The following is a 27557-nucleotide window of genomic DNA, read 5'->3' as shown; positions in this document are numbered from 1 at the left end:
CTGGGCCAGTGCCGTCATGGTAGGATTAGCTGTTAGGAACATCAGCGCTGATGGAAGCACCCATTTTTAACCTGGAGAGAGCCATATCATTTTTCCTCCCGCAGTCCAGTTTTTGTCTGCCCAAGGGAGCATTTGAGTCTATGGTGTTCCCTAATACAAATCTAGGTGGTCCTTGGCTGTCCGTCCTGCAGCCATATCCCTGTTGCTCTTTGTTGGTGATGAAAGGTTAGTCCTGTTTCCATAGCTTGGGCAGTTAGGTTATTCTTAACTCTCTTCATTCCTGTTCTGTAGCTGCCCTGCACTCCATTCTCCTTCTGTTCAGGGCAGATCCTAAGGCTTTTTGGAAGGTACTTGGGATTTTCATCTTGGGACTTTGTTGGACCCGTGTTTAGTCCAGCTCACCTGAGTTACAGCGAGGGGTCAGAGGGATCTGTCTTGTGTCTGGACTGGGGAGCAATTGTCTTTCTCTTTTGAATTTTTTGAATTTTGAATTCGAGGGCCTAAATACTGCTTTCCGATGACATGAGAACCCCAGGTAGGGTTAGATCATTAGATTTGAAATGTGGAGATTGTTTCTCACAAATGAGGTCAAAGGAAAAGCTCATTTCGCATCCATGATTCCATCCTTTTGGTTTAGGTTTTTAGATTGAAATTTGTAGTGTTGGAGGTCTGTACCTTTGTAATCAGACTGCCAAGCAAGCAAATCTGTGGCAAGGTGGAGAGAGGAATGGTTTGGATCCAGTGTATTCTAGTTTCATGCTGGCTTTATGGCTAATCATAAAAGTTATATTTTCGAAAACAGATGTTACCAGCCTTGCACCCAGTGGTACATGATACGCTCAGAATTCTGGTAATACACCAGTTAATAGAGGTGGGTTGTATTGAGCTGTCTGTAGACGCTCAAATTCAATGTCCCCCAGTTAATAGAGGTGGGTTTGTGTTGAGCTGTCTGCAGACGCTCAGAATTCAGTGTCCCAGTTAATAGAGGTGGGTTTGTGTTGAGCTGCAGGCTCAGGAAATTCAGTGTCCCCCAGTTAATAGAAGTGGAGTTGTGTTGAGCTGTCTGCAGACGCTCAGAATTCAGTGTCCCCCAGTTAATAGAGGTGGGTTGTGTTGAGCTGTCTGCATCTGCCACCTTAGTGTGCGTCACCATTCATTTTATTCCACAAGCATTTCTTTGGCCTTGGGGGTACAAAGTTGAAGAATGATACAGTCCCTGACCTCAAAGAACTTTCATACTGATGTGGGATGAACTGACTGTTAATAGTTCAGTATAATAAATGCTACAAATGGGTACACATTTCTGATTTGGGGACAGTAGGAGGGTGATGGTTCATAGGGGGACAGACTGGACCTTGGATGAACTGAGCTAACTGGCCATGGATGGACTACAACAAAGGCTTGTTTTATTCCAGAAAATAAGGATAACTGAAGGTTGGTTAGCAGTGCTGTTGCTGAGAGAGAAAATGACAGGTGAGTGGGGATTGAGAACCCCTCATTTTGAGCTGTTGTGGGCTTTTTGCCAAAGTATTTGATGGTCTAGTTAATCCTTGCCTGTGGGAAGTATTACGTATGTTGCAGATACAGTTCTGTGGGTTCTGTAACATTTATTCCTCATGGACATTTTATCAGAGTTGCTCACCCTTTTTTCAGTTTCTCATCCCTTTTGGAAGAATTAACATGAGGTTGGCTTTAAGCCTGAAACAAGGACACACTTGTCAATGACAAGGGATTTGCTAAACAGAAGGCTTGGGGGCATATCTCTTAACACGTGAGCATCTACTGTGTGCAGTGTGGTTGTATTGAACACTACAGGGTGGTGGCTCCTAAGCAGACCTCTGTCGGTTACGTGAAGACCTCTCCTGGAAGTGCCTGTACCCTGGCATTTCAGATTTTACTCAAATCTAGGCAAGTCTAGAGTGAGGCCTAGCCCTGCTAAGAAACAGCCTGACTTTAAGAAGTTTCTTAGTTCTGAACTGTGTAGCCACAAGAAGATTTCTGTCTGGTTCATTGAGAGTTGACTAACTTTGGAAGTCAGAATTCCCAGGAATAAAGAGTAACAGTTCTGGAAAATTAAAATGTGAAGGTTCTTTGGATAGCTTCATAAAAATAGTTCTAATTTCTTTGTGCTTTCGCTGGATTTCTTGAATTTTAAACTACCTCATCTTATCTTGTCCTTTTAGAGTCCTTCAGCTTGTCATTGCCACTCTAACATCGTGCTTGGCTTTGGTTGTTGTCTGACATGGAGTTTTTTCTACGCCTTGACAGCGAGTTCTCTTCCTCTTCATCCTGATCCTCATCTCATTATCTCATATTGTTCTTCTGTCAGAGAAGTGTGTTAAAATAGTTTAAAATCTTGGCTATGGGAAGAAAATGATCCTTCAGTGCTGTTTGTCTCTGGGATCAGTAAGAAAGAGTTAAAACCAAGTGCTGGGGGAGGGGACGGAACCTGCACTGGAGGCAGCTGAGGAGGGAAGAGCCATTAATTAAGACAATTTCAAAGTCAACTGATTGTGATCATTAATGTCACAATAGATCAAAACCTAATTATCACAGCCTAGGTAAGAGCCATCAGTATTAATCGGAAAATCTAATAGGAAACTATTATCAAGAAATTAGGCTAAATTGAATGCAATGAACTTTTTATCTTGCCATTCTGTGTGTGTGTGTGAGAGAGAGAGAGAGAGAGGTTCCCTGGCATTGGCAGGTGTGACCCTCACAGTTGATCTAGGTGCCAGTGGCCAGTTCATCATACTTTTTGAGGAATTCCAAACAGACTGAACCTGAACTGTCATTGTCATCTTAATATTTTTTGAACATTATCACCACCTGGACTTGTCCAGTGTGATCAGCAATCAGTGAAAGAAGGTTAATATTTAGGTCTCGGGATGGTTGGTCCTTCCTGGAATGAGAGTATCTCTGGTGGACATTATACTGTGTGTGTTGGCAAATCATTCTTTGAGCTTCTGAGGTATGTAGAGTCCTGCTGCTCTGGCTGTTGCGAGGGGGTACAGAGGAAAAGCGAGACTTCCTGCCTGGAGATTCTTCAGGGAGACCCCAGAAGATAGAGTTTAATCATGTCACAGCGCTTTTAAAGCTCAAGTCAGTGTTTTGCGGTTTCCGGTAGCTTTAGGATTTGATTCTAAGTTAGGGCTGACTGTGGATTTAGTTTTTTCCCCCCCTAGTTTTAGGATAAGAGTCATAATGATTACTACCAGAATCCAGTTGTAAGTTCGGGGGTGGGGGGTGTCTTTTTCCTTTAAGCTTGCTTTCATCCAAGAGTTATGCCCTTCTTGGGATAGTAAAGAAGATTACGAGAGTCTTACAACTAGTTCTAGAGCACACTTCGTCCCCTCTCTCTGAATGGAAAACTAGGGTCACCATTAATATCCGTAATCTCGAGAGCCATTCATGAGGATCCTGCCAACTCCTGCAGTTGGGCTGGCGCAGAAAGGTTGGAAAGATGCTGCCTTGTGGGCACTGAGGGGAGGCACAAGCGGCAGCAGGAGGGCATCGGGGGCCCATCCCACCTGCTTTAACCTGGAGAGAGTGCCGCTGAGGCCACTGCTGTTGCTGGCCTTGCGCCTCCTCCCGTGACCTTGCAGCTCAGCACTACCAGGACCACCACTGGGGACAAGGTTCTTGCTCGAATGAGGTCTTGTTCTTGGATTTTAGGATTTAGGAAGAGGGGTGACTCAGTATAGAACTTTGGGAAATCAGTGTGGCTTAGTCCCTCACCTCTTACGATTAAGTATTTCTTTACAAAAGAATTCATGCCCTTAATGCTTTGAAATGTAATGTTATTTGCAAAACATCCATTGACACATGACTTTCAGAAGCAGTCTTTGTCTCCAAGGTTCCTCACGTTATGCCGGATAAATAATAGGCCCTCTGTTAATACTTGTGGGTTGGTTGAGTTCATCTAGTTTGCAGAGTGAAGTGTACCTGCTGACTTCCTTTTGCTCACACATGTACTCTAAGAAGTAAGGTGCCCTAGGGAGTGAAACAAGAATTGAGTGGATGCTGACTACGTGTGCCAACCTCCTCAACTGATTCATAATGGCTGACCTTGGGCAAGTCACTCCTTTCAATGCCTCAGTTCCCCATCTGTCAAATGGGGTTAATGATACTGACCTACCTCACAGGGGTGTTGTGAGGCATTGTAAATCAAAGTTGGTAGAATACTTCAGGGTCCTCGGTGGAGGATGCCTTGAGCCGAAGTCTAAAGTCCAGGCCTGACATAGGCTTTAGTCCTCACTGAGCTGTCCCAAGGTTGGAACTACTAGTGACCTCGGCAAGTTCTCTGCCCCCCACCCCTCATCAAAGCTGCTAGTTCAGATGTTGACAGTGTTTTTGTGAATGTTGGAGTCTTAATAGTCCAGACATAGGATGTTATGGGGGAAGGCACTTAGTATTTTCTATGTCTCGCATCCACAAAGAGAGGCTGTTTCAGACCCAAGAGCATTGGATTAGGGAACTATGAGGCAGGGATGCTACTGCTTGTTTCTCTCTGCAGGTTGAGAATTAAGGTCCCATTCCCCATGGGATTGGAACAGACTTCAGCTGTCTCAGGAGCAAAGTGAACACAGGGGGCTTAATTTATATCGTTGCTTTTATCTCGTGTCCCCCCCCCCCGAACTGAGTCACTGCACCCCTTGCCTCCCCATAGGAACCAGCTGGTTCAATAAACATAACCACTTTCTCCATCCCCTACCAAAAAAGAGCCACTTTGGGAAAAATTTTTTCTAGAGATACGTTTCACACTCTTAGAGCTTCATCCAACTTAACTGTACTCATTTGTCATCTTTTTCTCTGTGTCCACAGTCTGAACCTGACTTTGACCTGTTTTCCCTCCGGTTTGGGGAAAGTTTGGACACTATTTCTATTTGCCCAGATGTGGGCTCAGCCAGCTCCTCTTCCCAACAGGGCTCTTTCTCCTTTCCCTCTCCTTGGCCCTAGACGTGTAACCCATGGAAAAGCACAAGGTCCTGGCCTCTTGCTGCCGTCACATTCCGGTTCTCCGTGCTTTGTGGACTTGCTCTGTTCCCCCAGCTCTGGCGGCACCAGGTGGTTCTGTGGAGTTCTGGAGGATGGAGAGATCACAGTCTGACCTCCTGCCAAGTAGCCAGGAGTTGATTTACCCATGGCCCAGCAGCCTTGCCGCCCTTTCCCACAGGATGGGATTTGAGAGACTTGAGAGGCTGGGCTTCTTTCCACACTCTGTCCCATTCTGAGTAGCAAAACACCTCTCGCTTGGTAGCCAGATTTCTAAGTGGGAAAATGGGAAATTGAATTCTCTATGGACCTTTTTGGTTTGTGGGGGAGTTTTGGTTGTGTTTCTTGGTTTTAGTTCAGCCAGACATGTCGGCTTTTCATTTTTTTATTTTTTTAGGATAAGTGATATATATATATGTTCGCCTTTTAAATGTAAATGTTTAAAAGTAGGCAATTTATGTGTTTCCACAACTGACATTGATGCAGACCTCATTCTCTCCCCCTCTTCCACCCTCCTCTTTTCCCTCTTTTCATACTCTTGTATTGGTTCTAATAAATGGTTGCTTTTCAAATACGGATCCTGAGTGGTGGTTTCAAGATCTGGGTCTGACACCCTTCCTTAATTTGGTCCCTGGAATGTCAGCCAGTAGTCACACGTGCCTTTCTGAAAGAGCAGTGAGACTTCCAGAGCAAGGGCTTTCTTCTAACAGTTGCCGGTATCTGACTTGCCACGGGGTGGCGCAAGCCTGAGGGACTAAGAGACTGCGTATCCCGTTCCTACTCTATTCCCTTAACCAGTTCAGACTGTGCCTTCCTGGTCTCTGCACTCATCTCTGCTGCCAGTGGCTCGGAGAATAAGTATTAGCCGTCAGCAACCCAGGGGCCCCAGAAGAACCAGCCCCCGGCTATTAGAATTTGTGGAAAACCGCACTGACCATCTACATCCGGCTTGAAAATCCCGTATATGTGAGCTTGCAAATACAGCTCTTTTATCATCTTTTCTGATTGGCTTCACAAACGCCGAAGAAACTGTTTCTCAAACGACTTGTTGATTGTGGGTCAGGAGCGTGGTGTGTCCGTGTGGGGTGTGGGGGAGCAGGAATTGGAAGTTGGATTAAGAGGAAAATATGCAAATAGTTTATTAATTAATAAAAGCCTGATGCAGTTTCAAATCTGATGGATGGACACAGGCAGAAACTCTCACAGAAGAGCAGTGAGGAAGGCAGAGGGGTCCCAGAACCAAGACCACCTCCCACTGAGATAGAACGCCCCTGAAGGCTGAGCCCTTTTTCCCACATCTCTTATCTGCAGTTCTCCCCTCTTGTTTTCTTGCTGCTGAGTTACAGGGTCTCCCCAGTCTAATCTCGTAAAGTCTTATGAAGACATCTGTAGGTTGGCTGGTTTAATGGTCCATGACCCCATAAACATGGGACAGGAGAGCCATTTGGTCCACTTCAGAGCCAGCCCGTTCTGGACATTATTTATTTCCCACCTCTGAAGCCTGGGACTGCTTGCCCCCTTGCCTTCCCCTTCCTAGTTCTCTCACCCTCACGCCACTTTGTCTCTGCCTAGGGCCTGTGCAAGGCGCGGCTCTGGGGTTTTGACACCCGCACTCCCTCTCCTAAACAACTGTGTCTTGGTTTTTGTTTCCCTCCAGTCAGGGATCCGCCTGCGTGGCACTCATTCAGATGAGCTCATCATCGCTCATAACTCTTCTCCCAGGAATGTTGCCTCTCAGTGTGCTGGACAAGTCCGGAGCCGGGCTGTTTTGCCTCCCCTTTGTCTCCACTAAAGGGCTGCAGAGCTAGTGAGATCGATGCAGTGCCGACAGCCTGGGGAAAACGGAGGACCGAGTGCGGGGGTCTGTGCTTAGATGGGTTCCGGGTGCACGTGCTCTGTTAGCGGAAGCGGCCCCCCAGGCAGTGGCCCCCCAGGCAGCCTCCACCTTTGGAAGGAAGCGGGAGCCCTGGTGTCATGGGCTGCCGCCTGTGAGTTTGTGCAGAGGGGAGCCCGTTACAGCCTGTGGCCACGCCACACTGCTCCTGCTCCGCCAGCTTGAGGGTGACCTGTGGAGTAATGTGGGAGCAAGCAGGGCAAAGGCTGGGGTCAGCTAGTATTGCGAGCATGCCACACAGGCCCTGGGGGGCTCTGTTACTCCAGCAGGGATGGGGGAGGTAAAGACCGAGAAACCTCACAAACCCTTTCACTCAAAACCCTCCTGCTTGAAGTCAGGGACGGCTGAAGGCACGTGAAGGGAAGGGTCTGGTCCTGGGCTCTGTGGCTTCTAGGCCTTTGTCTCCTCCTCCCCTGCCTCTGCTCTCCTGCTTCCCCCACCCCCTCTGCAGCTGTAACATCTTGCTTTCCAGGTGCCGGCTCCCTCCTCTCTTAGCTTCTGTCTTTATTTGTGTGTCTGTATTTTTTATGGGTTCTCCCCTTTGTCTACTATATCATGTGTGTTTTTCTCTTTCTTTGTCTTTTTTCTTCTCATTTCTGGTCTCTCCACCCCATGTTCTCTCCACCCCCTTTAAATTTCATAAGCAGCCTCAATTTGGACATTTAATTTCAACCCCATCAAATTATTATCTTTCTTGCAACAATCTGGGACTCTTTACGAGCTCTTTCTACCCCATGCCACCGCTGGAAACAGGTGCATCTCTTTCTGTGTATAATGCGATGCTCCCTCCCAGATGGGGAGAGGCGATGCCTCATGCCTTTTCTCAGCAAAGCCTTGTGTGATCATTTGGTTATGAGCCAGGGAGAGAGGGAGAGAGGCTGAGAATTGCGCTGGCTGATAAATCTGGGGGCTGATGAAATGAAAAGGTTGGGGGTTATCATTGCACCCCTTCCTTTCTTCCCCCTTCCTGCTGCTGCTGTCTTCTGGGAAAGAAGCTGGCGGTGAGCTGAGGGACGGGGCCCCAGCTGCTGCAGGCTGCAGCGAGGAGATTCTGCTTCTGTGTCTGCAGCAAGGGTGGGGGTGGGAGCAGGTGAGATCTGCAGCGCGGGGGAGGAGGGCAGGTGTACTGAAGCCCTTGCCTGTGCTGCTTATGCACAGGGTGAACCCTACCTTCCTGCCATTTCCAACACCACGCAGCACCTCCATGCTGCCTGTTCCCCAATTCCCCTGCCCGCACTGGAACCCTCTGCTGCCTTATGTTTCAACTCCCAGAGACCTGGGCCTGACTCTGCCCCTTTGTCCTGTCATGCACCACCCCTCCTCTAGTACCTCCCTCCTCTAGTTCCTGCCTCCCCTTTTCAGTCTTATCTGCGCAAGGAGCTGGGAGGTGGGGGAGCGGGGGAAGCACCACCAGGATGCTCCCGGCAGGGGGCAAGGCTGGCCTACCTGCTCCTAGCGAGTGCTGCCAAGGATGGGGAAAATCTCTCTGGCTTTGAGACCAGAATACAAAGGGTGCTCCCTCTTTCCATCTTTTCTCTGCCCTTCCTGCCTCTTCCCTGTTCATGTCCTTTCTCAGTTCCTTTCCCCCTGTTTTTATGTCCATGTTTATAGTAATAGACAGGTAATAAGAGGGCTCACGGGAAGGAATTGAGAGGGAAAGGAAAGTACAGATTTTTTTTTCCTCCTCCCCTTTCTCCTCTTGGGGAATCGGAGCATCTCTCCACCTTCAGCCCTGCTGATTCTCTCAGCAATGATGTCTAAACAGGGATTCTTAACCATAATTTCATAACCCTCCTTGAGGTGATTGGAGTCTGAGGTGTTGCTGTTCAGCTAAACCAATTGCATCCTTATTTCTGTCTGAATTTGTTGCTCCCTTTTAGCATAGGAATAAAAACTTCCTTCTGCAGGGGGTCGGGGTGGGGGTGGAGGGGCTGTCTTGTTGCCCCATTCATCAACCTAAGGGATCATGGGGCAGGTAGAAACCATTTCCCTGCTTCCCTCCTCCACCACTAAAAGGCAGGCCCAGCTGATAGAGGGAGGTGAGGAGCAGGGGTTGGGTGTATTATCCCCACCTGGCTTTTTTCACTCAAAGCAGAGAAGAGGGTTTCCGGTTTGGATTAAGGAGCTGGGTCAGGTGTGGCTAGGGACGCCACTGCTTGGATAGAGGACGTGGAAGAGAGAGGGAAGGAGGTACAAGGTTGCCCCTGTGAGGACCTGGGAGAATGGAATGAAATGAGGAAGGATGGGAGATGAGAGGCTCGGAAAAATCAGATGCTGTGCAGGGGATGTGTGTGCGCGCGCAAGCCCCGATGCGAGGGCCGTGGCCAGACATGATGTCTTTTTCACCCGGACACAGCCGGCTGGCACGTCACTTCTGAAGAGCTCCGGGCAATGAGTCAACTTAGCGTCTACCCTCATGTGTTCTGAGTTAGAATAGTTTGCTCTGAACTGGATGAGTGCTCTGAAAATCTAAAATATATTTTTGATTACTTCAGGGGGCCCTCTGCAGCATCCTGAATGGCTTCAATTTCTGCCCTGGCATGGGGGTGGAGGGCCTGGAATCCTCATGTTCTCTTCCCTCGATCCCCAGTCCTGCTTCAGGTGGTGTCAGGGAGCTGACCGGGCGAATATGTAGGGGGAGGGGAGATTGAGGGCTGGCCAGACAGGTGTCTCCTTGGCTGCAGAGGGGATGCCCTAATGCGCATTAAAGATTCATGCACAACTGATTAGCTGTTGCTGTCACCCAAGAAGAGAGGGGGCAAACAGCCCCCTTCCTCCCAGAGAAACGGCAGGTCTGTGTGTATATGAGAATTCGGAAATAACTCTCACTATACATTCGTGCTCATATGAATCTATTAGACCGCATTGAGTCCAAGTTGAGTGTAATGGAGGGGAAGCAGTGGTCTAGGTAATTCAAGGTAGCAGAAGATCCTCAGGTCATTTAGGACTATGATCGAAAGGTGCTTTGTGGGCTTCTCCGGGCCAAGAGGAAGAGGTCATTCATAGAGGCAAACAAAAGCTGTTCTTAGCTCTGCACCAGGACAGCCATACAGATCAGAAGCAGAAAATTGCAGGCAATGTGTCTGTTCAGGTGGAAAGGCAGGGAGGCCAGAGAGGGCCTCAGGGGCAGCATGCTATTGGAAGGCCAGTGAGCATGTTGGAAGGCCAAAGGCACAAAGAATGGCAGGACGAAGTGTGGACGGAGCGGTTAGGAAGCAACAGAAGCCCACAAACGAGCTCGCTCTAGAATTCGCCAGAGCACCAGCCCAGGCACTGGGAAAAAATCGTTAGGTGAAAGTTCAAGTCGGGCTGTGTGGTACTGGGTAAATTCATTTCCCCCTCTGGGTATCAGTTTTGCGGTCAGGGGGGCGGGGGACTCACATCAAATACTGAGTAATAATTTCATTTTTCACAAAATATTTTGTCTTTTATTATAATAAAACTGATATAAGGAAAAATTAGAAAAAGTGTAATTCTATCATGTTGATACAATTAATATATAGAGGAGCCTGATGTGGGGCTCGATCCCATAACGCTGGGATCACGCCCTGAGCCGAAGGCAGACGCTTAACCGCTATGCCACCCAGGTGCCCCAATTAATATATTTTTATGTTTATGTGCCTGACCGGATTTTGTCCATATGAGACAAATTCTTGTTTTTATGTAGTGTGTATACCGTTTTGTATTTTTTTCACTTAACATTATAAAATAGTTCCATAGCACTATATATTCGTAACAATCACTATTTTTATTTTTTTTAAAGATTTTATTTGTTTATTTGAGAGCTAGCGCGCAAAGAGTGTGCAGGCAGGAGCAGGAGGGGAGGGGCAGACGGAAAGGAAGAAGCAGACTCTTCCCCCCCCCCCCCCGCCCCCAGCGGGAGCCCAGGACCCTGGGATCTTGACCTGAGCCAAGCCAAGGCAGACGATTAACTGACTAAACCCCCCAGGTGCCCCTGTAATAGTCACTGCTTAAAATGGTCATGAAGGTACCAGCTATGGATTCTAGCAGGATCCCTGGTCCGCAAGGCCCCCTCCTACCTCTCTGGCTGCTCTATCTCGGCCTTCTACCTCTGAAATGGTGGCAGTTCCGAGGTTTCCCTTCTCAGCTCGTGTTCTCGTTACACTGTTTCCTACTCCGGACATGGTCCATCCACTGTCATAATTTCAGCTACTGCTTGTGATAAGGCTCATGACCCCAGAGCTCTCTGCACACCAACTGTTTCTGTCTCACCTGTATCCACTCGCCTTCCTTTGCTTCCTCCTGAGGATCCTGCAGAGTTCTCAAAGCCAAGAGCTTTACTGATGGGCGGCTCCACGTCATCCCTGCCTTCGGGAGCTCATGGTCTAAGACATAGTTACTGCTTGGGGGGTGGTCATTGCAGACTTCGTGAAGGATGAACAGTGAATAAGGATGTGAACATAATTTAAAGAATGACATATGACATCAAGGGAGACCGGACCTGCCTTGGTCATCACCAGCAGCGGTGAAACTCACCGAGAACACCAACAGTTGGCAGGACCTTCACTGCCAGACTGTCTGACCACCTCCTGGCCTCAGCGCCACAGGCCTTCCTCCTGCCCTCCTGCTTTTGGCCTGGGACTGTCCTGGTCTCAATACCCTTATCACTGAGGCTTTCCCTGCAGTGGAGTTTGCGCATTATATCCCTTGAAACACTAGAAGTCTGTTTCTGAGTTTGGGATCTCCAAAAAAGTGGCTCATACATCATTCAGGCCCTCATGGGGGAAGCACAGAGGACAAAGTGGGGGAATTGGAGGAAGGTGATGGAGAGCTCCCTGAGGAGAGCAGGGGAAAGCATTTGAGATGGAGAAAGGATAGGATTTCTGGAGGGTAAGAAGGAAGAAACCAAGCTTGCAAGAAAGGAGAGAGGAAATGGGAGTGGAAAGGGTGGGTGCATAAGGGGAGAGGAAAAGGAAAGAGAAAGCAAAGGTAAGAAAGGTGAGCTATGGATAGGGAGTGGGGGAAAGGCACTACATGAGGGAGGGACCTTGGTTGTATCCAGGGACCTGGACACCACCACCACCAAAAAAAGGTGATGAGAGTTTTAGCAGAGACAGTTTCAGCAAGTCCTCCTGTCTGGGGGAGTGGGAGGGGAGGGCAGGGCATTCCAGTGGTGCCCAGCCTCGAGGAATGTCATAATCCCTGACACACATGCGTACCTATAGCCTCCTGTAAGCTAACGGGGTCACTGGTTGTCTCCCCCAGAAAATGCCCAGTCGAAGCTCTATAGGTGGGGGTAGGCTGGAGCCCTATATGAACTCCCTCCTTGTTGGGCACTCTGCTCTCTGCTGTGAAGCTGGGTCCAGACTACATCTCTTGGGGGGATAGAGTCAGCATTAAGAATGAAGGGTCCTGGGGGGTGCAGTTGTTAGGTGTCTGCCTTCGGCTCAGGGCGTGATCCCGGCGTTCCGGGATCGAGCCCCACATCGGGCTCCTCTGTTGGGAGCCTGCTGCTTCCTCTCCCACTCCCCCTGCCTGTGTTCCCTCTCTCGCTGGCTGTCTGTCTCTGTCAAATAAATAAAAATCTTAAAAAAAAAAAGAAAAAAGAATGAAGGGTCTTGGGGGCGGCTGAGTGGCTCAGTTGGTTAAGCATTCAACTCTTAGTTTCAGCTCAGGTCATGATCTCGGGCTTGTGGGATCGAGCCCTGCGCTGGGCTCTATGCTCAGAGTGGACTCTGCTTGTCCCTCTCCCTCTGCTCCTCCCCCTGCTCACTCTCTCTCTAAAATAAATAAAATATTTTTAAAAAAGAATGAAGGGTCTTGTCATCAGAGTCAGAGGGACCAATGTTTGATAAGACAAGTGTCCAGTGAACTGGAGCTTTCCTGCACTGAATGCATTTACACTTCACGACTCAGAGTTCGGCCCTTTGGGATCTGCCCAGCTGTCAGTTGATTAATGGAAGAGCCAGGCCTGGAACCCAGGTCTGCCTTCCCCAGAATTCCCCACTGTATTCTGTTCCCAGAGGTTTTGCCTGTGCCCCTCCCCCCACGCTGGGGTACCTGCTCAAGGCAAGACTGTTGACAAGCAAGGGCAGGCTGGGCAATTAAGGGGCCTGGGAGAGCCTGCTGTAAATTGGCCAAGGGAGCACAAAGCCACAGGAAGAAGCAGGAGCACTGGGGATGGGGGGAGGGGTGGGGGAGGACACCAGGAAGTGCCAGGGAGGGGACGGTAAGAACGGGAGGGAGCTGGGGATCAGGACTCAGTTTTCCAGAGTTTTCCAGAGATGGCCCTGTGGCTATCTGGTAGGCAGCCTGAGGTGATTTGGGGGTTTGTGCTGCCCCCTGGTAGCCATCGAGGGAAGAGCAGTAAGCCCACAAGCAGGTCTGACCACCCACCCTGTGGGAGAAGTGTCTTGCTGTCCCACAGGGTCTTGCAGAATGCATACTGGTGAAATTCGAGCCCTGGAAACCCCCCGATCCTTTAGGCTTCTCGGTGAGGACCATTCAGTGGAGGTGCCCTTCTCCCCAGGGAAACGGGCAAGATGGGTCCTCACGTCATCTGCCTGGAATGACACGTAGTAAGCATTTCATCAACTATTTCGTTCAATCATTATGAAGTCCCTATTAAGTGGTCAATAATATTTTCATTATTCCCACTTGAGGAGAGAGCCTCCGAGAGGGGAAGTTGCTTTTCCAAGGTCATGCAGCGCCAGAGTTTGACCCTAAATCTCTTGACTCCTGAGGCCAGTGCTCTCGCCCCGCACCAGCTCGCCACTCATCCTCCTGGTTTCTCGCCTCTCACGATCTTAGGGGTGCTTGGACCAAAAAGGAGTGGCAGTCCAGGGACACAAGGCACAGGAAACGCCGGGTGAATGGAGAGAGCTCACGGGAGCTTCATGCATGTGCGGTTTGGTGTAACCCAAGCGAGGCTGCTGTGTGCCTGGGTCTGGCTACAAAGCCGGTGACAGCGCTAAAGCCAGAAAGATGCCGGCAGAATGTGAGGGGTTTTCCTTGGCGAGAGGGAACAGTATAAGCTTTCCTCTGCAAGCCTAGGGAGCCCACAGTTTTAAGCTGTTGACCATGATTAGACCTGTTGGTTAGCAGGGGACCCCCAGAGGCAGGACTACCACCCAGGAGGCTACACACCAGTCCTGGCAGGAAAATCCGACCGGAAGCCCCTGTTCCGAGGCATCAGAGAAAGGTGAATACGTTCAGGAGACAATGACCGGGTCGAGTCCCAGGGAGACGGAGGAACTGGGCCCTGGGGGGTTTCAGGCCTGGCCTGCGGCCGCGCGAGGCACACAGATGCCCAGAAGGCGGCGCGAGCCGGGCAGGTGCGGAGGGCAGGGCTGCGGCGGCCGCGGCTCCGGGCGCCGTGAGAACCCGCCCGCACCGGGGCGTGACAGGCGCAGCGCAGAGGCGCGGAGAGAGCGCCCGCCCCGCGTGGGGCCCGCTTGCCCGGAGCCGCCCGCCACGAATTCGTGGCCCAAAGCCGGATGCAGCTGTGCACAGCTGGGTATGCAAATATATGCAAATCCACACTGCCCGCGCCTAGTCGTTAGGGCTGCGCAACGTAAGCGCTCTTCCGCTTCCCAAAGGAGTTCAGACAGGGTATGGGGGGGGGGGGCATCTTCCCCGCCCAGGTCCCATCTCACGACCCTGACGGGCGCTTGTGACGAACATGGGGTCCCCTCCCCGTCCCCATGGTGACCTTGCGCACCCCCCCACCCAGCCTAAGTTGCGGGGAGAGCGGCCCCTGGCAGCGACGACACCACCTGAGCCCCCCTGCTGCTGGGGCTTTTCCCACTGTGAACGGGAAGCAGCCACTGGGCGGGGGCTGATAATCCCGCACCCACCCCGGCCTCAGAGATGTCCCTCTCCCCACGCCAGGGGAGGGGAGGGTCGGAAAGCCTGTCTTCTTTCATCCCTTTTTGCGATCTGTCCTCCTGCTTCCCATCCGCTTCTAGAGAACTCCTTCCTGAAGTCTAACCGCGGTCACACTTGCTACTGTTTGTTTTTCTTTTCGTGATTTGGAGAGAAGACTCTATTCCCGAAATCCCAGTTGGCTTTTGAGGGTGTGGAATGGGGTAAAGAATTGCTGGGCACAGCTAGCCACCAAGCCCTTCCAGGGAACAGGTCTCTACCCCAGGCTAGACCTGGAAGGGACTGTCCTCTCTCCGCTCTAGCCCCCTTTCCTTGTTGGCTTTCCCCACGGCAGCCACAAGGGGTCTTCCTTGCGCCAAGAATGGGAAATCCTGCGCCCGGCTCGAGCGCTGGCGGGGGCGCCTGGCGCAGTGTCCTCTCTGCGGTCCCCGAGCACCAGACCCGCAGGCGTCCGACCACCCCGCCCTACCCCGGTGGCTCGATCCAATCGCGGACGACCTTCAGCTCTCTTACCCCGCGCCACGGACTGGAGATCGGCCTTCCTGGATCTCCTGCTGCTTCCTTTAAGCCAAGGGAGCGGCCAGAGGGCTGGGAGTCGAAGCGAGGAACTCAAGCCAGACACAGAGTAGGCGCTCAAGAAATGTTTTTGAGATGAACGAATGTGGCCGTGTCCTGTTTAGTAGCTGGAGGAGGGACGGCAGGACCTAGATGCGGTTGAGCCGGACCCTCACAAAACTGGAGAGCTCCGTAGAGGCGGGGCAACTCCCTACCAGGGAAACTGAGGCCATCTATGGGCCCTGGCGCATGGGACTTGGATAGCGGTACAGCTCGGGAGGTCCTGTACTGAGATGGGGAAATTGGAAGGGATGGGGCAGCCAATCAGAAACAACCTTGAATTACCTTGACAATGAAAGGCAGGAGAAAAGAACTGGATCCCTAAAAGAAGGCCTTGTCAGGATGGAGAGATGGGATGTCAGCGTGGATAAAGGACACGAGGTTTGCATTGTTTAGCTAAGGGAAGGAAAGTTAAAGCACTCACTTTCTTCCGTGAGGACAGAATTTGTTAGGTTAGCTGCACATGCAGCAGGAGGAATAGTGGTCAGACACCAAGAAGGACTTCCCAGTTGGAGTCAGACGGGGAATTGTAGTAGTGGAAGGGAATGATGACGTCGTTCTCGGGTCTGGAGGCGAATTACCTGAAAACCCTGTCAGGGGTGGTGGGGACAGGAGAGAAAATACAGAAAGTTAAAGGTTAGAAGCAGGTAGCAGAAACCTAGCTAAGGCGACTTTCCTTCCCCCATGGAGGCAGCTGTGGGGCTCTAGCGTCCCACCAGGTGCTCTCAGTCTGTCCCGCCCACCGGGACAGACTCCTGGGTGGTCTCGCGACCCGCCCCCGCCCGGGGCTTGCTGGGGGCCCATCCCCAGCCAGATGGGGCGAACTGTGTCTGGATGAGCCCGAGTCTCACGCTGGTGGCACAGACCTCCTCCAAGATTTGCACGTGTGCTCCCGCGGCACCTCACCTGCCCGCCCACCACTTTGGGGCGCTCAGGGCACTGCCTGAAATGTCCACTCTGTACCCCTAGGGGAGGGCTCTTTCAGGAGCCTCGCGCTGCTCGCGCCAGCCGGACGGGAGTCCTCTCGCTCCTCTCATTCAGTTCCCTGGGTGACCCTTCATCTGTGAACGGGGACCACACCTTGATTAGCACATAGTAGGGACACCAAATATAGTCTGGGGGTGGAGGCCTGGTTTTAGGTCTTGCACTTACTAACCGTGTGACCTCGCTTTGAAGCCTCCATTTCCCCATCTGTGAAATGGGGCTGCCCTCTCTCCTTCACTTCCCAGGTGATTGAAAGGAGGACTTTGTGAGGTAATGGAAGTGATACCATTTCGTTGTGTGCAAATGGTGAGCTGTGGGAGTTTAATTCACGCAGCCACGGCGCGCATAGGCATGGGTACACCCATATTCACACACGCATGCCGAGGCTCTCGGAGGTGCTAAGTCCCGGAGGCAATCAAAGCAAAAGCTGGAGAGCCAAATGTTAGTGATGCTAGCTAGACAGGGACCCCAAGAATGAGACGAGTGGCCGCTTAGAGCTGACTGTCCCAGACCTAGGATCCGATTCTCCAGGGCGGCACCTTAGTTTCCTGCGGGATTCTGGGCGCGGCCCCAGAAGCCTGGGATAGGGGACCCCACTGTAGGAGTCCCAAGTCGCGGCTGCCAGACCCGGCTGCCAGCAGAGGGCGCCCAGGTCCTCACGGCCGCTGGCTGCAGCCTTCCCTCTGTCCGTCCCGCTTCCCGCGCGCCCTCTGCTGGCCACTGGGGGCACCGCCGCGCGGCCCCCTCCTCTGTGGCCACCACTTGGGCAGGTTTCAGCATATCTGTCCTCCTGGCCACGCCCCTCTGCTGAAGCCGGACGGAAGCCAGACGTCCGACACTCCAGCCAGGCCTGCCTCTAACTGCCTCAATTGCTCAGCTCTCTGGAGGAGTGTCCTGTTCCAACCCACCCCCTGGAAGTGTGGGGTCATTAAAGTCCCAGTTTTTCTGCCCATCTCTGCAGGCACGCTGGAAAGAAGGCAGTGGGTCTTAAGGAAAATCTTAGCAGCCTCATGCTTACAGCCTTCACATGACTTACGGAGGCTTGAATCCAACCTGCCTGCTCCCAGCTCCCTGGCTACTGCCTGGTCCCGACCTGAGAGTCCTTCGGGATCTCCCAGCCTAGACACGCTCAACCTTCTAACGGGACCCTCTGCCCACCTTCTGTCCTCTGCACCTTCCATATTCTTTTTCTAAAACCAGTCAGTGCGGGTCACCCTCCTACTTAAACCTCTAGTAGCTTCCCATTGCTTGTAAGGAAGGGTCCAGATTCCTGCTCTGGGCACCTTCGTCCTTTGCAGTCTGGCTTCCTGTCTCATCGGGGAACCCCCTTGCCTCCCTGCTCACAGTTCTCCAAACACTTCCTGCTCTTTCGTACCTTTGCTCATACTTTCCATTTTCTCTTGGCAAATTGCTACTCATTCCTCAAAGCCCAGTTCAAACGTCCCCCCTCTCTGGGGCTTTTTTCTCTGACACCCCAGGCGGAATGTTTCTGTGCTCCCATGGGTTTTATAGACACCTCTTTTTTATGGTACTTACCCCAGGGCATGTACAAGTACTTTCCCCGTCCCCAGACACACACACACAAGTACCTGAGCCCCGCCGGGGCAAGGGCTGGTTTTATGTGTGCGTGTACATGTTGGCACATCTGCTTCGTGGATGACTGGTGCTCCGGCCCCTCCAGACCTGAAGGATCCGTGTCTTGTTTCTGCCGGTGGGCCTGGAACACGGCAGGGAAAGCTCTGCCTGTTTATGGACCGACCAGACAGCCAGTCATCTTTCCTCACCACTGGGGTGGGCTTCTGCTTCCTTTCCCAACCCCAGGAGATCAGCTGCCCCTACTTTCTCCCTGTTATTTGCTCCCCTCTCTACTGGGAGGGCGGTGCTCCAGACCCTCCAGATTCTGGAGACTCAAATCGAAGTTCTGTGCAGAGCTCTGTTCCTCAAGGGCCCAGAAACAGCTGGTCGGGGGAGGCCTCTCCGCCCCTGCAGAGACCCTGAGACACCCCACTTATTCTTGGACCCCACGCCAAGTCAGTCCACCCCCACTGCAGAACTCACCGGGTCCTTGCTTGTCTAGCCTGGGGCTTGGGGGCACAATCATAAATTTGGGAGACAAGAGGCGAGATAAAGATCATTTGTTGAAAATGGTGTCATCAATCATTTGCTGGAGAGAACACATCCCTGAATTCCCCAAACCTGGGTGCTCAGCTACCCGCCCCCCCAATCTCCCTGTTGTTCCCCCCCAAAAAAAGTATAACCCACCCCACCCCCCAGACCTCCCTGGTCAGCGCCTTCCAGGGCTCGAGGTTGCCAGGTCAGTCTGTGCAGCCCTTTCATCCGCATTCGCAGACAGCCCTCAGGCCCTCTCCTCTCCTACCTTGGGAGGGTCTCAGGATGGAGAAGACCCACCCCCCCCTTCCGGCCCATATTAATGAGCACATTTCTGAAAGAGCCTGGAGGGGAGATTCCCAAACTCCTAGTTGCAGAGTTTCAGGCTGAGGATGAACAGATAAATAATGGCTTGCCAAATTAATTAATTATTTTATTAGCCTGAGTAATTATTAATCAGGTCATTAATCACCCAGCTGTGCACTATGAATAGTAATTGCGTGGTGGTGGTGGCGGGGGCAGTGGTGGAGCAGGTTATGGCTCTAGGGTCTGGCAGCATCTGGACCTTCTCCTGGTCCTGGGAAGGTTTAGAAAGGTTTATAGGCCCCATTTTTCGCCCTCCCCTCACACCCATGCTTAGAGATCAGGAACAGAACAGGGTCTACCTGGATCCCTTCACAAGGGGAGGCACCAACTTCCTCTTTCCCCTCTTGACTTCCAGGGTTCAGCCCGCCGCAGGACATGGAGGTGGGGATGTGCCACAGAGGTGACAGGGAAATGAGACCTTGCACTTGCAAGTGTGTGTGTGTGTGTGTGTGTGTGTGGACAGGGCGAGAATAGGGTGGACATGGTGGGGAGTCAGAGAGACAGAGGCCAGTCCTAACTGGGCCAGATGTCCAACAGTCTCAGTCTGCCTGGTCAGGTGACCTAGAAGAGCAAGGCTGGGATTGAATCGAAGTTTCGCCTTTGAACCTGATGCTTTGGGATGGTGTAGACGCCACCAGAGCGAAGGAGAAGTAGAGGAGGGAGAGACCGGAGGAGGGAGGAAGGACAAAGTAAGACAAAGTCAGAAGATAAGAGGGAGGGGGGATGGACATGGCTCTTTACTTCTGGATTTGGAAGGCTGCCAGCTCCAGTATTCCTTCCTTTCTTCTTGCTGGGGCATCTGATGGTTCCTGCTGTGCCCTCTTTCCCACACAACCTACCCCCACTCAGGACCTTCTCTCTCTTGACGTTTGGAGTGGGCCCAGCTTCTGAATCTTTCCCCTTGGCTCTTCCCTGGGTCTCAGTGCACTGCCCCATGGGGTTGGAGGAGGGGAGATGGGAGGATAAAGGGAAGGTGAAGTGGTGGCAGATTACACTTGCCCTTGACGCGGTAAGTATCGTCTCCGTCTGCTTGCTGTGTAGAGATCCTATCAACTCATAACCTAGTGTGGGGCCCCTTCAGATAGCAGCAAGCTCTTCTTCCTCATGTTGTCCCTCTCCCAAGGCCTCTTTCTTCCCAAGTCAGGTGCTCCCAGGTCCTCTTCCCTTCACCACTCCCTGGGGGAGGGGTCAGTGATCCTGTTTTTAGGCAACCCTCTATTATAGCCCATTTCACTTTCTGTTTATGGTGAATTTCACTCTTTATTTACAGAAGGTCCTGCTTTGTTTATGACCTGCCTGGGGTCAGTTTCATTTCTGTATCTGCAGTCTCTTTCCCATGTGCTGTGTGTTTATTCCTCCGCTTGGGGCCCCTCATTGCAGGCCCTTCCCTAAGGCCCCACTCTGAGAGGGCACAGGGGAAGGGAGGGCCTGGGACTGATTCCCTGGACCCTGCTGCTTGAGGAGATGTTGGGGCTGAGAGGGAACTCTGCAGGGGGGTGGCGGTGGCTCTGACTCCTGGCCTGGGGAGGCTGAATGTAGGGATACCTACCGAGGAAGAGAAACAAGCTAGAGGGGCAACCTGGCTCCTGAGAAGGCCTTCCGGGAGAAGAGGGCTTATGTGCCCAGCCCACTTGGTTGGGGTGCAGGCTGCTATGAGACTAGGGACCCCCATCCTCTTCCAGCCCCGGCCCCTAGAGGGCCTGTCCGTGGCACATCCCTGTTCAGTGTATGCTCTCTGCAGAACTCTGGGGGCAGGGCAGGGGGTCAGGCGCAGGGGCAGCTTCTGACAAGACAGAGCCTGTCCTGAGATAAACACAAACACGGGGCCTGGAACCAGCCTCTTGTTTGGAATTCTTGGTGGCTGGGGGGTGGTGGTGGTGTTGAGGAGGGGCCCATGGGTGGGAAAGGAATTGGAGGGGGAGTGCAGACCCACCGGGGGGTCTGGGGGCACAGAAAGAGGTGACCACAGCCCTGCAGCCCTTGACATTGCTCAAGGACTTGTTGCTCGTGACTTTGAGGAAAGGTCCAGCTGCCAAAGTACCCCAAGATCGACACACCTTTGCATGAAGCCACTCAGTGAGCAGGGGAGGAGAGATCTGGGGCCCCTCAGCACCTTGGGGTCAGGAAGGGGAGGGCAGCCCAGTCTCAGACAGAGTTACCAGTTCTCCCTCTTGTCTGACTTGCACCCCTCCGGCTGTCTGGGACTGGGGGAGCGGGGAGGGCAGGAATGAGAGCGGAGGAGGCGGGTTCCTTGCTCTTCCCTGCCGATTATCCCCAGGAGTTGTTCGTCTCAGCCAGGTTCTGAGCATTATCTGGAAGACACTCCAGGGAACCAGCTCCAGCTCTGCCAGAGTCTTTATCTTGCCTGCAGACAGACTCAATTAAACTCTTCCAACCCCCATGTGTATGTGTGTGTGCTGGGGAGGGGGGGCAGCCTCCTCCCACCCCTAGCAGCCCCCCTTTCCTTATGTCTTTGGGGGCATCACAGACATTCTTCTTTCTCCATGTCCTCTCTTGTCCCCAGTCTAGGTCAGGCTGGGACACTGCTGTAAAGGAGGTGTCTTGTCCCAGACACTTGGAAAGCTGGAGACAACCTCCGGCCTGGGGTTTCTCAGCGGCGGAGGGGAGAGGAGTGTGCAGTTCTCCCCATTGCCAGCAGAGGGCAACACACACAAGCCCAGGCAGAAGGGTGTGGAGGCCCAGGGGTCTGAGGTGGCGCCCAGGGAGATGAGAGGTGGGACAGAGGAAGCTTGCAGCCTAGGGACTGGCTTGGGGCAGAATGAGTGGAAAATCTCTAGGACCACTAACTGGGGTGGGAATCTTTAGTTTCTGCCTTATTTACAAACTCTATAGTAGTTGATCATATTGGCTACAGTCTGGGGCTGGCACTTTATAATACGTCAATTTCTCAAAAAAAGCATGAGGTACCAGTATTTTCATTTTACGGAAGGATAAATTGAGCCTTGGGAAGGTTGAATCATGTTAAGGCATATGCCCAAGGTCACAAGCAAGGAACCGCAGAGCTGGGATTCAGTGGCCCTTGGGAGGTGGGCCGTGCGTGGGGGTCGGCCTCCTCCCCCAGACATGCAGTAAGGAGCCTGGAAGGGGCCCTGTGGCGCCCACCCAACCCCCTCCTTCCGGCACCCAGCAGGGTTCAAAGGAGGGGTTGGGAGGCTGGGCGGGGGACTCCTGCCCCCACAAGCCTCCCTCAGCCCGGCCAGATGCCTTTGGGGCCTGGAGACAAGAGCTGGAGAATGGGGCTGCCATAAACAGTGTCCGGCCGCACCGCGAGGCTGTAAAACCAGCCCGGCTGAGGCTGGAATGTGGAGGGATCCAGGAAGGATTTTCCGGCCTGGGTCTGGCCTGATAGCATCTTTGGGGCCCTGGGGTCAAAGGGGAGCCCGCCTCCCTCTCCTCCTTCTCCTGGCCATCCTGCTGTCTCCTCACCCCTTCCCTGCCCCCTCTTCTTCCATGTTTCTGTAGCCATGTCCATGTGTCTACCTCTGCTTGGTCCCTCTCGGCCCCTCTGAACGTTGGCACACCCCCCACCCTGCCCTGCCCCCATGAGCCCGTCGTCTGGGTAACTCAGAGACTTTTCTGCCTCACTCCCTTCACCTGTGAAATGGAGAAGAGTGCTAGTACCTGTCTTAGAGGATAGATGGAGTAGTATGTGTAAAGCACTTAGGACAGTGCCTGGCTCATATTACCTGTCTGTTAATATAATAAAGATCAGTGTGTTTGTTCCAGTTTTCCTTCCTGCCCAGGGATCTGGGAGCACCAGAGGGCTTTCTTCTAATTTCTCCTCACGACGTTCACCAGGATCTTGGAAGGGAAGCGGCCGAGGGGAAAGGTGGCTCTAAGGACCGGGTGCATGCTGGATGTCCCGTCAGCGCAGACCCTAGGCCTGGCTCCGCAGCCAGGCGGCCATCCCCTCTCTGGCCAGCAGGGGGCAGCAGATGCCCGGACTCTGTGGTGTGCAGGAAGGGGTGTCCCCCAGCTCCCTGGCCCTGCCGAGATAAGGGGCCAAGGAGGGTGGTGGGGAGAACCTGGTGGCTGTGTGTCTGGGGCAAGGCCAGGTTGATTCCTGGGGTCTTCCCTCCTGCCCCTGTGCCTTTCTGTGTGTGAGGGTGGAAGTGGGGAGGAGGGTATCTTGTCCGTTGCCCATGTTGTGACATGTACGGGGCAGGCTTATGGTTTAGAATGTACCAGAACCACCGACTCAGCGTGTGATGGCCAGAAGGGACTCAGAGATTGTCTAGTGGTCTGATTTTCTTCAGAGGAGGAGGTGGAGGCCCTGAGAGGGCAAGCTACATGCCTGGTGAGTTTGGGGCAGAGCCTTCGGGCTCCCGCTCTGTGTCTCTTACTGGTGCATGTGTGCGAGTCGGCGTGACCCAGGGTGTGTGCCGTTCCATTCAAAAGCTTGGGCTTCCAAACAAGTGCCCGCTCAGTGTCCGGCGCCTGTGGCTGCCTCCTGGAAGTGGTCCTGTCCCCTCCTTCCCAGGCTCCCCTTCCGGAAGGCTCTGCCTCAGCTTCTTCACGGCCCAGCTAGATGAAGATTGGCCTTCCTCCCTTGGCTCGGGTCTCCGGAGATTGGAGCTCTTATAATAATAACAGTTAAAACATTCGTAGGGTGGCTATTGCCACATGCATCAGATCATTTAATTACTTAATCCTTCACCAGCCTTATAAGGGAGGCACTCTTGACCGCTCTCAGTTTATACATGAGGAAACAGGCACAGAGAGGTCAAAGGCCTTGCCCAAGATCACACCGTGAGCAGGTAACGAGGCTGTCCTGAGGAAGCTCCAGGCTCTGAGCGCAGGGTGTGCTACCGTGGTGAGAGCCCTAGCCCCCCTCCTCTCACTGCTGCCCGAGGGCTGACCACAGGCCAAGTGCTTCTCGGGGGCACGGGCATTCACCCTCGGGAGAACCCTGTGAGACAGGTGTGATCGTCTCCACTTTGCAGAAGTTCAGCGGGTAAGCAGAGGAGCCAAGCCTCCACCTGAGCCCTGTCCAGCTCCGTATGACACGCACACACCTGGCCATCTGCTGGCACAGCGCTCTCACACTTCGCATCACCTGGGGATCTTGTTCAAATGCAGATGCTGGTTCGGGAGGTCTAGGGCAAGGCCCGAGATGCCACCTTTCTACAAGCCCCTCCCGGGGCACCGATGCTGCTGGCACATGGGCCGCACTTTGAGCACAAAGGATCTATGGCCCCTCCCAGCCTGGGCATTCCGGGCTTTCTCTGGGCCTCGTGTCCCCATCTGTAAAAGAAGAGGATCTGTGAGTTCGGATTCCGAGTTCAGGGTCTCTCCACCCCCCATTACCTTATGCTATCCCTAAGCATTGGTGGCGTGGTGTCCCACAATGGAGGATTCGGAGGGGTTCTCAAAGTCGTCCTGGTGTGGCCTGTTGCCTAACAGCTGGGACCACTAAGGCCCTGGGAGGGTGGGTCCTTTCTCAGAATCACAAAGCACATTCGGGGCAAAGTGTAACTGGAACTCACACTCCTGATTCCCAGTCAGGTGCTCTGTGCTCTTTCAGAAAGGGCCCTGGGTGCTCTAGGAATCCACAGGGCGTCGGAAACCCCGGGCAGTGGAAGGGCTGGGGCTCCCACGAAGGTCTGCATGAGTTCTTATTGAGGGTGGCCTGGGTGGCCTACTCGGTTAAGCATCGGACTCTTGGTTTCAGCTCGGGCAGTGATCTCAGGGTCCTGATCTCAGGGTGGTGAGATCCAGCGCCGTGTGAAGCTCCATGCTCAGTGCAGTCTGCTTACCGTTCTCTCTCTCCCTCCCCCTCCCCCCATGCACTCTGTCTCTCTCAAATCAGTAATAATCTTTCAATAAATAAATCTTTTAAAAAGGGCAATAGCTTCACAAGGGAAACAGGCATCTGGAAGCAGGTTGCCCTCCTTTCCTTGGCGCCGTCCCATCAGCCTTGGTTTCTCTCTCCTTCTCTCCTCTCTCTCTGCTTCTTGCTGTCCCTACTCTCTACCTACTCGCTCTATCCCACCTGTTCCCAGCCTGCCAGCACCCAGAGTCACACGTGTGACATTGCATGGTCATTGACCAATTTGCATGGACAGCTCCACTCTCCCTTTCTCTGGCTCAGTACCATCTTCCCATGCTCTGTGCCCTCCAGCAGACCCTCAGTGGGGACGAGCACCCTGAGGCTGACAGATGGGGGCCTGCCTGTCTGGGAGGGTCTAGAGCAGGACGGAGATGGACAGCAGGCTGGGGATGGATCTTGTGCAGAAGCCGGGCTGGATGGGGGCCCCCAGAACTTCACCCCTGCATTCAGTGGCAATGCTCAGGTCAATCTCTCTCCTGGCCTTTGGCAGGGGGCGCAGTGAGGCACCCATAACCCTTGGTCTTTTCATGCCACCGACATTCTCTGGTCTCTGGAGGGGTTTGCTGACCTCACATGTTTATCTGGAGAATGAGTGGCCCCGCCGCCCGCCAGGGAAGACCCCTAGCAGAACTGGTCCACTGCTCTCGGTCCCTGAGCGAGACTGAGGAAGGACAGGGAGCCAGGGCGTCCAGGTCCCACCTGCCTGCAGGACTCAGACTGGAGGGAACAGGAGCGAGCAGGTCTTCTCCTGGCCTTTCCCCAGGGACTTGACAGTAGTTTCTGCCCCTTGGACAGAGGCCCGGAGGGAGTGACCGATGGGGTCGTGCATTCTACCAATGACTGCTCAACATTTTCCGTGTTAGGTGCTGGGGTGGACCTCAAATCCTCCGGTCCAACTCAGGTCCCGGTGAAGAAAGAGGAGGAGCCCGGACCTGCGCTGCGGAGTGGAAGGGCGGCCTCAGCCGCAGCAGGACTGAGAGGCAAGGCCGGGAACAGATGTCCTGGAGTTGGGGACGGAGGCGGTATGGAGAGGTGAGAGGCCCTTCCTGCCTGCATGTGTGGGCTCCAGTGTGCCAGTGGTGACCTGGGCAGGTGACTCTGCTTCTCTGGGCCTCATTTGTCTGCCCTGAAAAATTAGAATTTGAGACTAAGTCAGCGGTTCTCAGGGGGGTTGGTTAGAATCCAGATTCCCCGGCCCCTCTGGTCCAGGAGCTCTGGGGTCAGGACCTAGCCCCGTTCCCCTAAGCCTGCCCCGGTTCTGACGGGCAGCCAGCGATGGGTCGTGGAGCTGGAAGGTGGAGGATGTCCTGCGGCCCCCTCCTGCCTCCTACTCTGATTCCCTTGCCTGCTTGCAGTCGGGAGGAAGCCGGGGTGCTTGACTCTTGACAGAGCCAGACACTGAGCTGCCTCCGCTTCGATCCCAGACAGACACCACGACCCCCATCGTGGGGAGGGAACCGAAGCCCAGCGCTGTTACGTGAAACAATCCTGAACTTTTTTAGGTCCCCACTTCAGGCCTGTGGCTTTCTTCTCCACTCTCTGTGCTGGTGTCTCTTCTCTTTATGGATAAGAGACTTCCCTTTTCCATCTCCCGCTATCTTCCCTTCCTCTTCTCTCCCTTGCTATCATTTCCAGTTTCTGGTCGTCTAAAACAGTTTCACAGAATGTCCTCATCCACCTCTTCCTGGGAAGTCTTCCATGTCCTTTACCCCAGGTGCCTCGTCCAAGGGGAGTCCAACATTCGCTGCTCCTCCCTCATAGATGGGGACGAAAGAGGGTCAGACACATCACCTTTCTGACGATCACCTGTCTTACCTGACTCCCCCTTTTCTCCTGCTCCCTCCCTCTCATCCATCCCCAATTCAGGTCTCAGAACTACTTGTTTGGTTTATAACAGAGGCAAAAATCCAGAATAATCCCCAGGGAGACATCCTCTCTAACCCCAACAGGAAGGACTGAGGTTAGATGCCTGGAAGAGCTTCCAAATGGCCAAAGGGAGCAGTCCTGGAAGGAAGCTGTGGATTCAGGGGTGGGGGGAAGCCTGGTCTCTGAAGGGTTATGATCCTTTTCCTCTCCCCAGTCCCTCCTCTTCACACACCCCAAATCCCTACAGGATGACTCCGTACCTGTTCTCTGACCTCTTCATGGACGCTGGGGGAGCCGCAGTGGTCATGGGCTCCTTGGGGCCCCACTGATGCTGCAGGATAGGCCGGGCACCCTCCTACCCTGGCCTTGCCCATTGTCCCTTCTCTGGGAACCGCGCTCTCACCGTCCACGCCAGCCATCCCTCATCACAGAGGGTCGGCAGGGAGGCATCCTCTCCGTGGACAGATCTGTGTGCCCTGTTACATCCGGGAGCCAGGGCTGTGAGTGGCTGTGCGTGGGGGTGTGGGACACTGGGTGTCCCCCTGCGGTTTTGCGTCAGCCCTTGCCTGAGACCTGCAGAGGCCCTTCTGGTCTCTGTCTTCACCGTGTCCTTGGGATTAGCTGGTGGGTGTGATGAGCTCAGGGCTACAGATTGGGCTTCTCTCCGAAGGCGGGGCGCCAGGGGTGGCCTCCCCTGGGTCAGTGCCCCCCACATCCCCTGCTCCCGGGCTCTGAGGGCTGGGGCGGCAGGAGGCTGAGTTGCCTGTCCTGCCTCCACATGGCCACAAGGGGGCTCCGGGACCAGGTTTTTCTTTTTTCGGTTGGAGCTGCAAGGATTCCCAGCAGCCCCCGCTCGCTGAGCTTTTCTGGAAGTGTTGGCCATCGTCCTGCAACAGCCACTGAAGGGTCTCTGCCAGGCTGGGAGGCCACCAAGGGGGATGTGGCCTTTGCCCTTCGTAATCCTATTGTAGAAGTACCTCTTTTCTCTGTCAGAAAGTCTTCCCAGCTGTTTACCCTCATGTCTACTGCTCC

The 27557-nt window shown here is 53.3% G+C and overlaps 1 protein-coding gene across 1 annotated transcript in view; it reads left to right on the top strand.

Moving 5' to 3' along the window:
- CBX5 (chromobox 5) overlaps positions 1 to 5571 on the top strand; it is a 35332-nt gene extending 29761 nt beyond the window's left edge. Inside the window, exon 6 of the mRNA XM_008704680.2 lies at positions 1416 to 5571. The gene's annotated coding sequence lies outside the window, so the exon portion shown is untranslated. The remainder of the gene's footprint in view (positions 1 to 1415) is intronic.
- Positions 5572 to 27557: the final 21986 nt, after the last annotated feature.

Source organism: Ursus maritimus, unplaced genomic scaffold, assembly GCF_017311325.1.
Source record: "Ursus maritimus isolate PB19 unplaced genomic scaffold, ASM1731132v1 scaffold_26, whole genome shotgun sequence".
NCBI lineage: Eukaryota > Metazoa > Chordata > Mammalia > Carnivora > Ursidae > Ursus > Ursus maritimus.
The sequence above is the reverse complement of the archived record's forward strand: the minus strand, read 5'-3'. Positions and strand labels throughout refer to the sequence as shown.